This window comes from Micrasema longulum, unplaced genomic scaffold (assembly GCF_059751315.1).
Source record: "Micrasema longulum isolate JH-2025_06_02 unplaced genomic scaffold, ASM5975131v1 h1tg001770l, whole genome shotgun sequence".
Lineage (NCBI taxonomy): Eukaryota > Metazoa > Arthropoda > Insecta > Trichoptera > Brachycentridae > Micrasema > Micrasema longulum.
This window is the reverse complement of record NW_028278945.1, coordinates 468-14,219: the sequence shown is the minus strand read 5'-3', so window position 1 is coordinate 14,219 and position 13,752 is coordinate 468. Positions and strand designations below refer to the sequence as shown.

Genomic DNA, 13,752 nt, shown 5'->3' with positions numbered 1-13,752 from the left:
CGAACCCGAGACCTCTTGCATGGTAGGCAAACGCGCTGACTACTCCAGCTTACAGATATAAAAAAAATATGGACCTACAGATAAAAAAAATGGTTGATATTACGCAGTGTTTATACGAGTATTTAACGTTTTAAAGAAATACTGATTTCATTTACAGGGCTTATGATATTTATCAATTCTGTCTATGTTTGCACACCCATATTTCATGCATCCTTTTTTATGTAGATGACATTCATAATACTCTTTAATTTTTTTCTTATTCTCATACCTATTGATTTATTTAACAAAAATATTTTTAGTCTTTAAATACACATTCATTATATTATTTTTTTATTAATTTTTTGTACATTCGCGGGTTTAGAGCCATATTACATTTTTTCAAATCAACCAAAAAATTAACGGTTCCATTTATTAGGTTTTAGTTTCAAAACACAATCATATCATTATTCGTATTCCGCACATTAATGGTGCATAGGACACTGCATTGGCACACCAATCGCAACGTTTCTTGATCATTTCTGCAACATGAAGATAAGATAATTAGTCTTAGGCTTCAGATGCATGTCCAGGGACTATGAAAAGTTCTTGTGACCACTTCACCACAGGCCGACTCAGATCTTTCAAAACATATTATTCGAGATGAAATAAAAATCGAAGTAGCAACATGCGTAAAGAATTAAACTAATTTTGTTACTAGTCTTCTGTGGGAAAAAGGAAATAAAGGAAGAGAAAAAAGGGAGAGATTAGGGAAGAGTATGGAGATGTTTCTTCAGGCGTGATTTAAATAAAGCTACCCGTTGACATATATTTTATAGTAGATGAGAGATGATTCATATATGTATTTTATGATTTTAACAAAGTTTTTTCTCGCAATAAACTTTTACGCCAGCCTTTCACAAATCCATATTGTTTTAAAAAAACATTTCATAATTTATATATTTATTTATATATATACGCCCAATGGGCATTTTTAAAATAACTTAACGTCACTTTGTGTATTGGTTGGACTCTTTAGGTAGGTGCTTAATTACGGAATATTCAGAAATACGCTTTACTTTATTACGTCACCAAATGTTGCGTGATTTTTCCCTTGCCTTGGCGTATTGGTTGTTCTTACGCATACTCGGATATTCTCGGGTACGTAAAATTAAACTGTACAACAGGTGATCGTAAAATCTGGACCTCTTTCAATTATTTTTCTCAATCTTATTTTACAATTTTAAAGGGATACTGGCTTTAGTAAGTTAGTTAAAAATATTTTCAAAATACGGAAAAAGGGGAAGACTATAAAGACATCTAGAAAAGTGTGCTTGTTAATTTAATTGAAGGATGCAATGAGCAAATGGGAAACTGGATGGCTGAAAATAGACTATCATTTAACCCATTTAAAATGGAACAACTATGGATACGGCACTACCCGATGTAAGAAGTACTTCTTTACCCACCGTCAAACTACTGGGAGGTACTACATTTCTTGATTTTGTCGATAATGCTTGTCTCAGCCTTACATAGTTCACAAACCTTGACGTTTGTGCACCATGCACCTTTTTACTACACATTCGCCTGAGAGATCGCATTTCGACAGCATTCGATCTGCTTTCATCATATTTTTTCCTATTCCATACTTATCGAACTACACACTTCTACGGACTCCATTGTGAACTGCTAATTTTTCCGGTTCATGGAACGGCAAAAACAGTCAGTAGACAAAAATGAACATTTTCGACACCTCCTTCTATTCGCGTTCAATAGAAGAAATAATGTTCCCAAAGCTGCTCGCAGAATTTGCGCAGTGTACGTTGCTATGTGCCATGAATGATTTACTAATTGATTCTAAAATAATGAAGGAGAATACATTATTGACGAATTTTGAGTTTTTTTTTCCGTTTCCTCTTGTCCTCTTCATTTGGAAAAAATATATATTACTTATATTAACACCTATAACATTAAATAATAGATCCACATATTATTTTGACTATACACTGTATGTTAAATTTAAATTTGTAACATTTTATGATGTTTTTCTACGTACTGAAATAATATTCCTGTCCAAGTTTGAATTTGGAACATTCATGCAAATTACAAAGTGCCGCCATACGTCTCTATAATCATACACTTAATTACTAAAAGAAAACAGTACTTTATAGGTTCATATTCAGAATAAGGAACTTTGCATGGTTTACTTTAAAATTGAGTACGATGGCCCTTTCTGAAAACAATTCAGAATAAATCAATAATAATTATAATTCGGGTGATTCAAAAAACGCCTTTTTCGTGAAAATAACCCCCAAGGCTTTATAGGTGTCTGCATTTAACACCCCAATACGTCTTGCAGCTGAGCGCATATTCCACCTAATTTATTTAATACGTTTATGTACATCACAAAAATATTATTCAAGACAGACATATTGGGGAAAAAAAAAAATTACAAAAAAAATGCCCAGTATTTACTGTAAAGGGATACTATCTTCTCTGGACTTTCATTCAGTAACACGAAAGATGTCGATATCCGAAGAGATACGGTTGAGTATTATATACAAACGGTTTTGACACTAGAATATTTCATAGTCCTTGAACTAGTACCTGAACCGTAAGACAGATTATCTTACCTTCATGTAACAAAAAATATCAAGATACGCTGTGATTGGTGTATCAATGCAGTGCCTTATGCACGATTAGATGCGGAAAGGGAATAATTATCATAAAATAGATTGCTTTTTCTAGTGGCATTTATATTGGCAGGCTGGTTTTGTAATTAGGAATATAAATCAGCTTAAGCTGCCTATGCCTAAGGTCTAAGGTAGTTATTAAGAACATAAAGTAAGACCTCAGTTGATCGTAATACCACGGATCAATCGTAAAAAAATACAAAGGCAAAATATACATATCTTATTTTCTTCAAACTACTGTATCTATGTATCTAAGTATTTTCAGTATGAAGTCTGACGGGCACAACCACGGATTGTATCCGTACTCCCTTAAGTAAAGATACTTAAGAAATTTCTTCGGCAACATCTCTAGCATAATACAATACTTCAACTCATGGAGCGGCCAGATCAGAAATCCACACTTAAGTCTGCTTCGCACCAACGAGTTATAAAAAAGCCTAAGAACACGAGCATTCAAGAACACAACTGTTCGTAGAACAAATCCTAAAATTTTGGGCGCATTGTCACAGATAGCGCCTATGTGAGTATGAAAATTTAGTTTGGCTTCAAACATAAAAACTCACAGGTCTTTGACAGTGGTAATTTCGCTTTAGTGAACATTTTCTAATACAGTACGGCATAAAAATAGATTTTTATACTCTAGTAATATGCGAGTAGGACACTTGTAAATAGATTTCATCAATGACAAAGTTTTTTTTTTTTGCAAATGTGATATAAAAGTTCTACGTTTACAGAGATAACTACCTCTTATTAATATTATTCTTTTAATAATTATTTAATTCATCATTTTCCATTCTCCTTTAAGTTAAATATTAAGAATTCTCCAATAATTTGATGTGTTTATTTTTATGAAATAAAATTGCTGAAACCTTTATTGATGAAGGTGAGAAATAGTTGTTTTTTTTTATAAAAATATTTTACTTCTCCAAATGCATTATAGGGACTAAAAGTCTTTAATCTTATTTTTGCTATTTTTATTCGAAACAATGATGGATTTTCTGATACTTCAGTGGTATTTTTGTTTATGAAAATCATAAGTTGATTAACATGATATTAACATAACCCTTTTTAGATTCACCTCCCAAAAAAGATCGATAGAGATATTTGAGCGGAATATCATCAACGATATACCTATACGTAATTACATTACATATTATTTTACTTATAAAACTACTTTATGCAATTAACTATCTAAATAAAGACGAGTGATACTTTAATCCACAAATCTGAAATAAACAATGACCAATTTCATGACATTCACGACATCTTCGAGACTGGTATCTTTATTAATGAATTTAGTGTGTTTATGCAAAAACAGTAACGGAACAGAAATCAAATTGTAAAATAGTAATTAAATTTTATCTGTAAGACCTTTCAAAAAGTGTTTATGGGTACCTAAATCTTCTTATTCTTCTTCTTCTTCTTTTGCTGTTGCTACCATCATTGGCGACCATCATTCTGAATTCATCACGACCCTGGGCCAGTCTAGTCAGCGCCACTGCACCCAGCATGCCGAACTACTGTCTAAAATTTCTGAGCCATGATGCTCTTTTCTGTCCCATACCCCACCTGCCCTCTATTTTTCCTTCCATAATAGGTTAGAGAATGGCAAACTTCTCATCGCGGAATATGTTAACAAAGTATGAGGCTTTTTTCTTTTGGCAGTGGTCAGAAACTCCTTCTCTTTGTTTATAATGCTAAAACCGCTTCATTGGAGACACGATCAGCCCATGAAATTCGAAACGTTTTTCTGCATAACACCTAAATACAAGAGTTTATGTAATGAATTTACCTAAATACAAAAGTTCATATAATGAATTTAAGTTAAACTAGTCTTTTATTTCTAAAATAAATTACAAAGAACTTCCATTAAGAATTTTCTCGAACAAACTATTATGCTTTATATAATGTAATAATTTAGTACCTCGGTAAATGGAAAAATGTAAATTAATTAAAGATCATAAAGTTGTTTAAAATAATTAACGGAGGGTAGGAACCAATTTACATCCGAAATGTGCGAGATCCGTAATAAATGTATTATCTACGCTTATTAATTTTCAGGTAAAATTTTAATTTTTATGTTTTGATTAAATCCTTCGAAATTTGAAGAATGAATATTTTGCCTTCGGGAAACAGACGTCAATGTAGGGATACCTTAATTTACATGTATGTGTGTAGATCATATATGTATATGGCCCGTATTAGCACCACCTTGTATGTGTTATACCCTTCCCCACGTGGCGGTTGCGCAACAGACGCGAAAGGAAAACATGTGCTCGATACAAAAGATCTCAACCTTTAAAATTAAAAATTTGTTCATATATGACGTTTATTGCGAAGTGCCTTTTATCTGCAAGTGCACTTTTCAGCGAGTCGACACCGTTTGAATCATATTGGCCCGTCCAGTGCATGGAAGAAAACGGCTTAGAAAAGCGGCTTAGGGGAAATAGAAATAAATTAACATTTTGTTCACATGTGTAGTTTGATATTAAAGAATTCACTCTTTTACTGTGTGGTTTATTTTGTACAGTGCGGTGTTTTTTCAGTGCGGCGTGCATGCGCTCTGTGAGTCGGTGTACACGTGCGCTCTTGCGTGTGTTAGTGCGCTAGTTTGTGATTGGCGCTTCGCTCGCTGTGACGGACCGTAGATTTGACAGCTAACACAAAGCTTGAACGGACGTCTAGTACGTAGCTCGTGGCGCGAACATTCAAATCAAATAGAACGAATTCAATTTTCGAGCGTTAGATCTATTTCCCGCCGAGGGCACTACGATCGCTTGAATCGCATATTTTTGCGCGCTACCTACTCTCATACGTCAAAATACTACAAACGCCAATCGACGTGCGGGTTCGGGATCACGTGCTCCGATTTTTTTTCAAATTGAGACGTGTTCGAAAATCTAGATTTAATTAATTTATTTAATCAGTTGTGTTATGTTTACGTGCCATAAACAACCAGAGTGATGAAAAGCAGCCAGCTACGATTTTGTTATTGTTTATGCTCTATCCATCTGACGTAAATTATATCGATGTAAATAAATAAATAAGTAAATGTAAACGCAGTTAACGCATTATAGTTCCTTGCGAAATTACCCGTTGAAATTATTTTCCGTGTTTATTTGACGATTGTTCTTTTGTCGGGTGTTATATTCATTACATAATGAGTGAGTGGTTGGAGCAACTGTGTATCTTGAAATGTCCCCAGTTAATGTCAATTTGTAAAATTGGCTGTGTCTATGACAGTTTATGAGTGACCTGAAAATACGATTAGAATTTTCCGTATTTTTAATGTTAATAAGGATGGCATGACATGTGTTGTTTGTGAAAAAAAAATCAAGGAAACTTCAGAAATGGGATAACCTTTAAAATAAATATGTAAGTTTACCACACATTTTTGATTTACGGAAATAAACATTTTAATATGATTTCAATCAACATTATTTGTGAATTCTTTTGTCAATTCTAAGAAAATAATTAATTATTAAATACATAAAATTAACTTTGTTTCTGATCAACATTAATTGACTTACGTCTAAGGATGCCTTAAATCAAAAACATTAATATTCATTTCATTTTATTTAAAACTTCTAAATTATTGCTAAAAGTATTATCTTCCAGCCAACTAAAAAACAGACTGGTCAAAAGAAGAGTTGGTCAAATTTTTTTACTAAAAAACCAAAATATATGTACGGGTATCTAGGCTTTGATGGGCGAAAAATTCCATTTAAATTAAAATCTTAAAATCAGTTTTTCGAATAGGTTATTATTTTTTTATTCTTTGAAAGCAATCAAATTGTAAAAAAATGATGTCAGATTTGTAAACTCAATATTAATTTTGTGTAGAAAAAAAATATTTTAAAAAATGTATATTTTTCCAAAAATATGCGTATTTTGAAGCATAAGACGTGAAGCAAAACATTGCTAACCTTAATTGAACCTTACCTAAATAATTCACTCCGAAATGTTTTTTCCCTGAACAAGAATGGACTAACATCCAAGAGGTCTGACGCTTATTTCCTGACTGGGTCACATAAAATATTATCTAAAAGGAATTATAACCAGTTTTATTAAAAAAATTATTCTAAATTGACAAAAAACTTGAGGCGTAAGAATAATCGGTTTATTTACTTGTAGTCAAAAAATTATCTCACTACGTTTTAATAATTGGTTGAGGCACAAATGCCAAGCTGGTATTATTTACAATATGTTTTTGTTATAAAAACTTCATATTAATTTTCCATTTTAAGTTTTCGTTATTTTCGTGGAAAACCAAAACATGTTTCAATAAAATGGTATTAATTATCCAATTATCCATTTTGAGGAATATAAATTCTGAAATAATTTGGTAGGTATTGTTCTCTTAAAGGATAAATAAAACATTGTAGTACGGAAAAGCATACATAAAAAAATTGTTTCGATGTCCTAATTTAAAAAAAATATTTTTACATATTTGAAAAGACCGTACGTGTTGTTTTTTTTGCTTCGTGAGATAAATGAAAGCACAGCTAATATAATAGTTCTTTAATACCAAACGCTATGCAAAACTGTGCTGTTTTTCTTTTCTAATTCTCTCATTGTAAATTTCAAAATTCCACGTGATCTTAAAATACGTTTCACTGTCTTTTGTGTCTAACAGAATACATAAAATAACAATATTCGTTGTAAATAATATCAGTATGAAACTTAATCGGTATGTAATTCTATGAATATTTCCATGCCGTTTCCTTTTTATGTAAACGTCAAAAGTTTCTGAGATCGCCGTGAAACTTTCGAAATTCGCCCATTCAGACTCCAGGTACAATACTTCGAGATTACGTAACTCCTTTGAATGCTCCTAGGAATTCGAACCTCGAATACCTTTTCATTGTGACAATTTAACGACGATCTTCGAAAAAAATCTGTGCCAATAATTTTAAGGGTGGCCTCGAAAATTTTGTTATGCTTCTAGTTTCTATAAATTTTATTTATTTATTTTGTCCATTTACGTCCATTGGACATTTCCACATCAGGCGAATATTGTTTTGAAATTTAAAACAACCTAAAATTATGAACATATAGGTACTCACGTATTTTTCATAAAAAAATATCTTCTTGATACAAATATCTAAACTATATTTTTTGTATTTAAATATGTAACGTGTTGAAGAAAAACTGTTTGTTTTTTAAAAAAATTAATAAGTGTGAAATTTCATTTACATACATACATTTTTTTTTTGCACCACAACAGGCCAGGAGGCCTAATTACAGTGGTGAATTACATCACAGAGTACCCAGGCTTAAGAAAAATCACATTTTAATTTTTGTGTTCTCACCGGGAATCGAACTGGGAACCTTCCGTGCGTGAGTCAAGCGTCTTGACCACTACTCCACGGAGGCCACAATTATCAATGTATTTTGATCACAATTTCACAATTTCAAACACAATTATCAATGTATTTTAATCATTATAAGCAATTAAGTAAAAAAATGTTTTATTAAAAGATACATAATTTTAGCAATAAGCTCGCTTTGGCATAAGGACTTTTTTTATTGTGGTAATATTAACCAGAAACAAAACATATATTTACACATGTTAAAAGGGTACAAAAATAAAAATAGTAACGTTAAAAAATATTTTTAATTGAATGATAAAAAAAATGGGTTTCGTTGCTCTAATTTATCGATATTTTGAAATATCGGCAAATACAACGTTAAATTTAAAAAACTCTGAACTCATTAAAAAAAACATTCATATTTTTTCACAGAGGTGTAATTAATTACATATGATGTTTCATTGAATAACGGTTTCAAATTGTGTTCTAAAAGTGAGCGTTGTCGCGTCATGCCGCACCAAGATTGCAGCGCAAAACGCGCAGTAGAGTAAAAAAGACTAACTATCTATCAGGGGCGAACCGTGTGTAGAAGCAATTATGCGCAGCTTACCATTATATTTGACTAACCATAGTAATGTTTTACTGTTACTTTATTTACAGAAAAACAAATAAATAATGATTATTTATTTTAAATCATTTCCACCGTTCGTATTTTTATCCTAATATAAATATTAATATTAATAAAGCGCGTCCAGCGCCCGCGGTGAGTCAAGAAACTAGCCGATTATTCCAGCTTATTTTTTCATACAAATAAGTATACTATATTTTAAATGCATTAAACCGTGCGGGTTTTTTCTCCTTCATTAAACTTGCAGATTACACAAATTATTTAAAGATTCTTGATTTGGAAAACAGTATTTCAAACATTATTTCTTAAACGCTATTTTTCTTTGAGATGCTACTTTTGACATAAGACTATAATTACTTTCATGCGTCATATTACAAAACATATGGCGTTCGACGCGGCCATTTTTAGCACTATTAATTTCTAGAACAATTCGGCTACTTGACATTTCAATTGAATACCTAATATCGACTGATTTGATGTTATAATGAGTAATGTATTAAAGTAATGGATAATATATCCATATAATATAATATATCACGAAGGTACGTCATTTGAGTTGATTTCATGGATAAGAGTTGTTGTATCACACAGAACCACAGAAAAATATCCATTTTTAGTATATATTACTTACATTATATTATGTAGCTTCTATGTAGGTACAAAAATATGATATTTTTTATAGCTTACCTGTAAATAAAATCACCATTCACCACTGCTATCTATGCCAGTTTACTGTGAATTCAAAGCTGTATCGCGCCTTTTTACGTTTATTTATTTATTTATTTATTGTGGATAACTTATATAGCGCCATTTTCGTAATAAAATACCTCAAGGGCGCTTTACATGTTGATTCTACTGTTAAGTTAATTTAATTGAAGCTTTAAATTTGTAATTTGATTAAAATAATTTATTTTGCTGTCACGTGCTACGGATTTATTCAAATGATTTAGAGAACAAGTGGGTTTTAAGTTTTTTCCGAAACATCACTTCACTTTCACAGCCTCGCACCTCTGCTGGGAGAGCATTCCATGCCATAGGGCCTGCGACCGCAAATGCGCGCTCACCAAATTTAGTGCGCTGTTTGCGTAGAGGTATAATAACTTTTCCTCTCGCCGTAGACGTAGCTGATCTAAGCGTGAGACGCCTGTCAGCTAGTTCATCTGGAATGTTGTTTTGCATTTGCTGACCGCTGTACATAAAACACCTTTTCCCATCAAATCTAAGATAAGTTCCGGAACCTCAGTTCAATGGAACACAAAGCAGGTGCTTAGTGCTGCATCTAGCGTATGTACATATATACGAGTATCGATGTATTTTATGTTAACGAATGGCGTATTTAGTGCAACTCAGAAACCGGTAAAAGTTAGGAAAATCATTTTAAAAGTGAAAATTTAAATGCGTTGGTTGGCGCATAGGTATTTATAATTTTTATTCATAAATAATTTCTCGGTATATTTTTATAGTCATCAAACCTACTGGTATTAGTGGAGATCATTATCTCCCAGGACATCAGGACATTAATCAGGAGCACAGGAGGACCACGGAGGCTTCATTTGTATGCATCGCATGTCCTCTCTGATTGTAGTAATACAAGGATACAAATATAAAATATCTAAGACATTCTGAATGCATCGCCTCACGCGGGCGCCTCAATTATGTTCTATCCGTTTCGTTAAAATGATAAACGTTTTACTACTTTATTATATTTATTTTGTTAATTAAAAGAATAACTAATTACAGTAATTTATTAAACAGAATTCATGAAGCGCCATTTTTGTGAAAATTCACCTTAAGGGCGCTTCAATTATCATCGAAGTATTAAATTAATGAAGTTTATTGAAATTCTATTTCTTGCAATTTTGTGTAATAATAAAGCTTAATTTTTAATTTATGTTATAAAAGCTTTTTTTGCATATTATTAACATAATATACTTTGTGGATTTTTCCATTTATTATCTTGAGTGATTGAAATTAAATATTTATTGCCAAAAACTTGTTTTTTTTTATTATCAATATAAAGAAAGGCTAACCTTGTGGTCATATTTTTATTCATTAATTTCAGTCAATTGATCACGTTATCAATTAAAAATATTTATTTTAATTAATAAACCCACCACATTTAATACAAATTTATAGATTGTTTTGACAGCTCAAAAATAAGGAAGAATAAAATAATAATTTGACATATTTTTATTATCTGTTAATGTAATGTCAAGCACTATTTTTTATCATGTTTCGTTGCAAAATACATAATTAATAAAATAATCATAAATTATGTAATGCCTCGCGAAATATTCTCCAAACTATTTTTGCTGTTAGATTATTTATTTAACTATGTAGCACGTAGTAAAAATATGTTACTTACTAATTATTAATCATTGCTTACTGAACATAATAAGGTAAAAAAGGTTTTTAAAATACAGGTACATATAAGCCTACATTATATTCATAAGTTTACAGAAATGTTCCAGAATGCGTTTTCTAAAATAGTTTATATGTGGTCTCAAAAGCAGAAATGCCGATTTTATAATTTTATAATTCACTTATATTCAAGAAATAATAGTGGCACAATAATCACTATGGCACTGTTATCTCTGAAAAAATAGAAGGCAGGTACGAACTAGTGAATAAACTTTAAGTTGTCGCTTTATTTTTGCGAATGAATATTAGTTTACTGAACTGATAGCGTTGATGTGTGTGTAACTATTCTCCTGTAAAAATGTTTTTTTTTATTGTGCCACTATTTTTCTTCCGGTACGATTTACTTTGAACCTTAAGTAATCTATTTATTGTATTGTTTTATTACTATTACAAGTGTCCATTTTAAATATATGTGAATTAATAGTAAAATATATTCTAATACTGATTGTTAGCTGATCGGATTAAACTATGTGCATTTGATCTTAAGATATTCAAATGAAAAACTGATTAGTACAATAAATTTAATGTTCCGCAAGCTTTAAGTCATACGGGTGCCAAGTTTATCAGGGTACAAGGACCTATGTACACAGTTAACGCCAGGATAAAAGGCGTAACTAATCGGAATTAAAATGCAATCATTGTACCAATAGAATCTAATTTGTAAAATTTAGATGTAAGGGTGAGCCTTAGCAAAACATAAATTATTGTTAAATAAATCAAAAATTAATACATGAAATAGTTTCAAAGATTGAATGGGCATTTAATGTGTGTATTAAAATTAGTTTTCGGGGACCCCAAGCCGAGGCGGTTTGAGTAAACCGTGTGCATTCTGCGAATAACCATTAAGTCAAAAATTTGCTGCTTTTACTTAATGCTGATGTAATATTTTTCAGCAAATGCATTTTAATCTACACAAATGAAAATAAAATAAGAAAAAAATATTCCCCTCGAGTTTCGAAGTAAGAATGCTAGCATCCCTTCAGTCAAGGATGCTGATATTCCTAAAAACAGTTTAGAATCTGATGAAAACAATAAAAGAGGTTTCCATATTATTATTTCAAGTCGCGCCCGAATAATCCAAAAAGTCCTGTTTTTTGTATCACTTTATCCAAGACAAAGATTATCTGTTTTTGCGGGGTGAATTGCTATCTCAGTAATTAAATCCCCGTAAGCTAAAACTGTAAGAACGTATAATATTCAAATAAACGTTCAATTAAAAAAGTTGAGACTTAATTTAATTTAATATTTTTAAGGATGTGTTTGTTTACCCTTATTAATAATTAGTATTTACATATCAAATTATATTTTTAAATGATTTACTAGAATGAGTGAATTATTATTACTACAATAAATTTATCGCTAAATTATTTTTTATGACAATGTTTTTCCATTTTGAGGTAACATTTAAAAATACCCCAAAATTCATTTGTAAGATTTTAAAAATAATTTTATTTCCTTCATATTCTAATATAATTTTTAATATTATATTAAGCAAGAAAAAATAAAACTTGTGCCACAAAGCGGCGATATTTCATGACGCCCGAGATCCTTATCAACCGAGGCCCGAAGTACCGATAGCCGACTGTTGCCTGCTATTAGTATAATATTCTTGTAAAATTCTGTTTTTTTATTAATAAATTTGTTATGACAAAATCTTTTTTTTGTTGTTTAATTAATATATTATGAACCTTACAGTTAAAATACTTAATGGTAATAATTTAATCTTTAAGATAATAATTAATTAAGTCGCGAAGAATTTATTACGTGACATGCATGTAAAATAGTGCCTTACTGTGGTATTTTGTATCAGCAAAAATGCATTATGTCAAAATAATAAATCATTACTTGGAAAAAATATGATTGTTAAAGAATCATCCCTTTTTTTATACAAATTATTTTATTATAGTTAATGGATTATTGTGGCATTTTTTTTTTAAAATTGGTTTTATAACGTTTAGTTATCGTTGAATGTTGATTTCTAACTTACTTTTAATCATAAATATCAAAATACGAGTATAACAATAAATATAACAAGTAGTGTTGACTTAATGCTTTTTCGCAGAATGCCCGTGAAATTATTGCGCAAACGTATAATTTTTGCCATAATAATACAATAAATACTGCTTTGTTACATGAATGAATATTGAATCAAGAAAAAAAAATAGAATGAGTAAGTAATAAAATTATTTTTATGATCATCTTAATTGAAATCCATTATAGCAGACAGGAAAAATAATATTGGGAGATGGAATTTGGAAGACTAGGCTTTTATAGGGCTTATGACCTGTCACTGACTGGTTTTAGCGGCCACTTTACACAAAATGTAACACTTACCATTCTGCCTATATTTAAACATCCGAATTACTTCAACTCTTCCATCTTTGGACAAATGTGAGGTAAAAGAGCTGAAACCTTTATTGATGTATCAGAATTATTTTAGCTACTAGGTAACGCCTATTTTTAAACCAGATAGTTACCAGTATTAATACAATTCATACATTTTTTAAATAACAACATATTTAATTAATAGATAGGGGCTAGATATCACTTACCTACTGTCTTGCAGCTGCAAAGCGCATATATTATAGTTGGATAATTTATAAAGCGCCATTTTTGTGAAAGTCACCTCATGGGCGCTGTACAATTAATAAATATCCCTGTACGTCTTGCAGCTACAGAGCGCATGGACGGTTGGGATTCTAGTTCCTTGTTTTTAATTAAG

General features: G+C 30.9%; 1 long non-coding RNA gene across 1 annotated transcript; it reads right to left on the bottom strand.

Annotated features, from left to right (window-relative positions):
- Positions 1–10,677: 10,677 nt before the first annotated feature.
- Positions 10,678–11,969, bottom strand: LOC148274050 (uncharacterized). Its single transcript, XR_015824387.1, has 2 exons — positions 11,351–11,969; positions 10,678–11,151 (listed from the first exon to the last, which is right to left on the bottom strand). It is a non-coding gene; the product is annotated as an uncharacterized LOC148274050 (long non-coding RNA).
- Between the last annotated feature and the right edge of the window lie 1,783 nt (positions 11,970–13,752).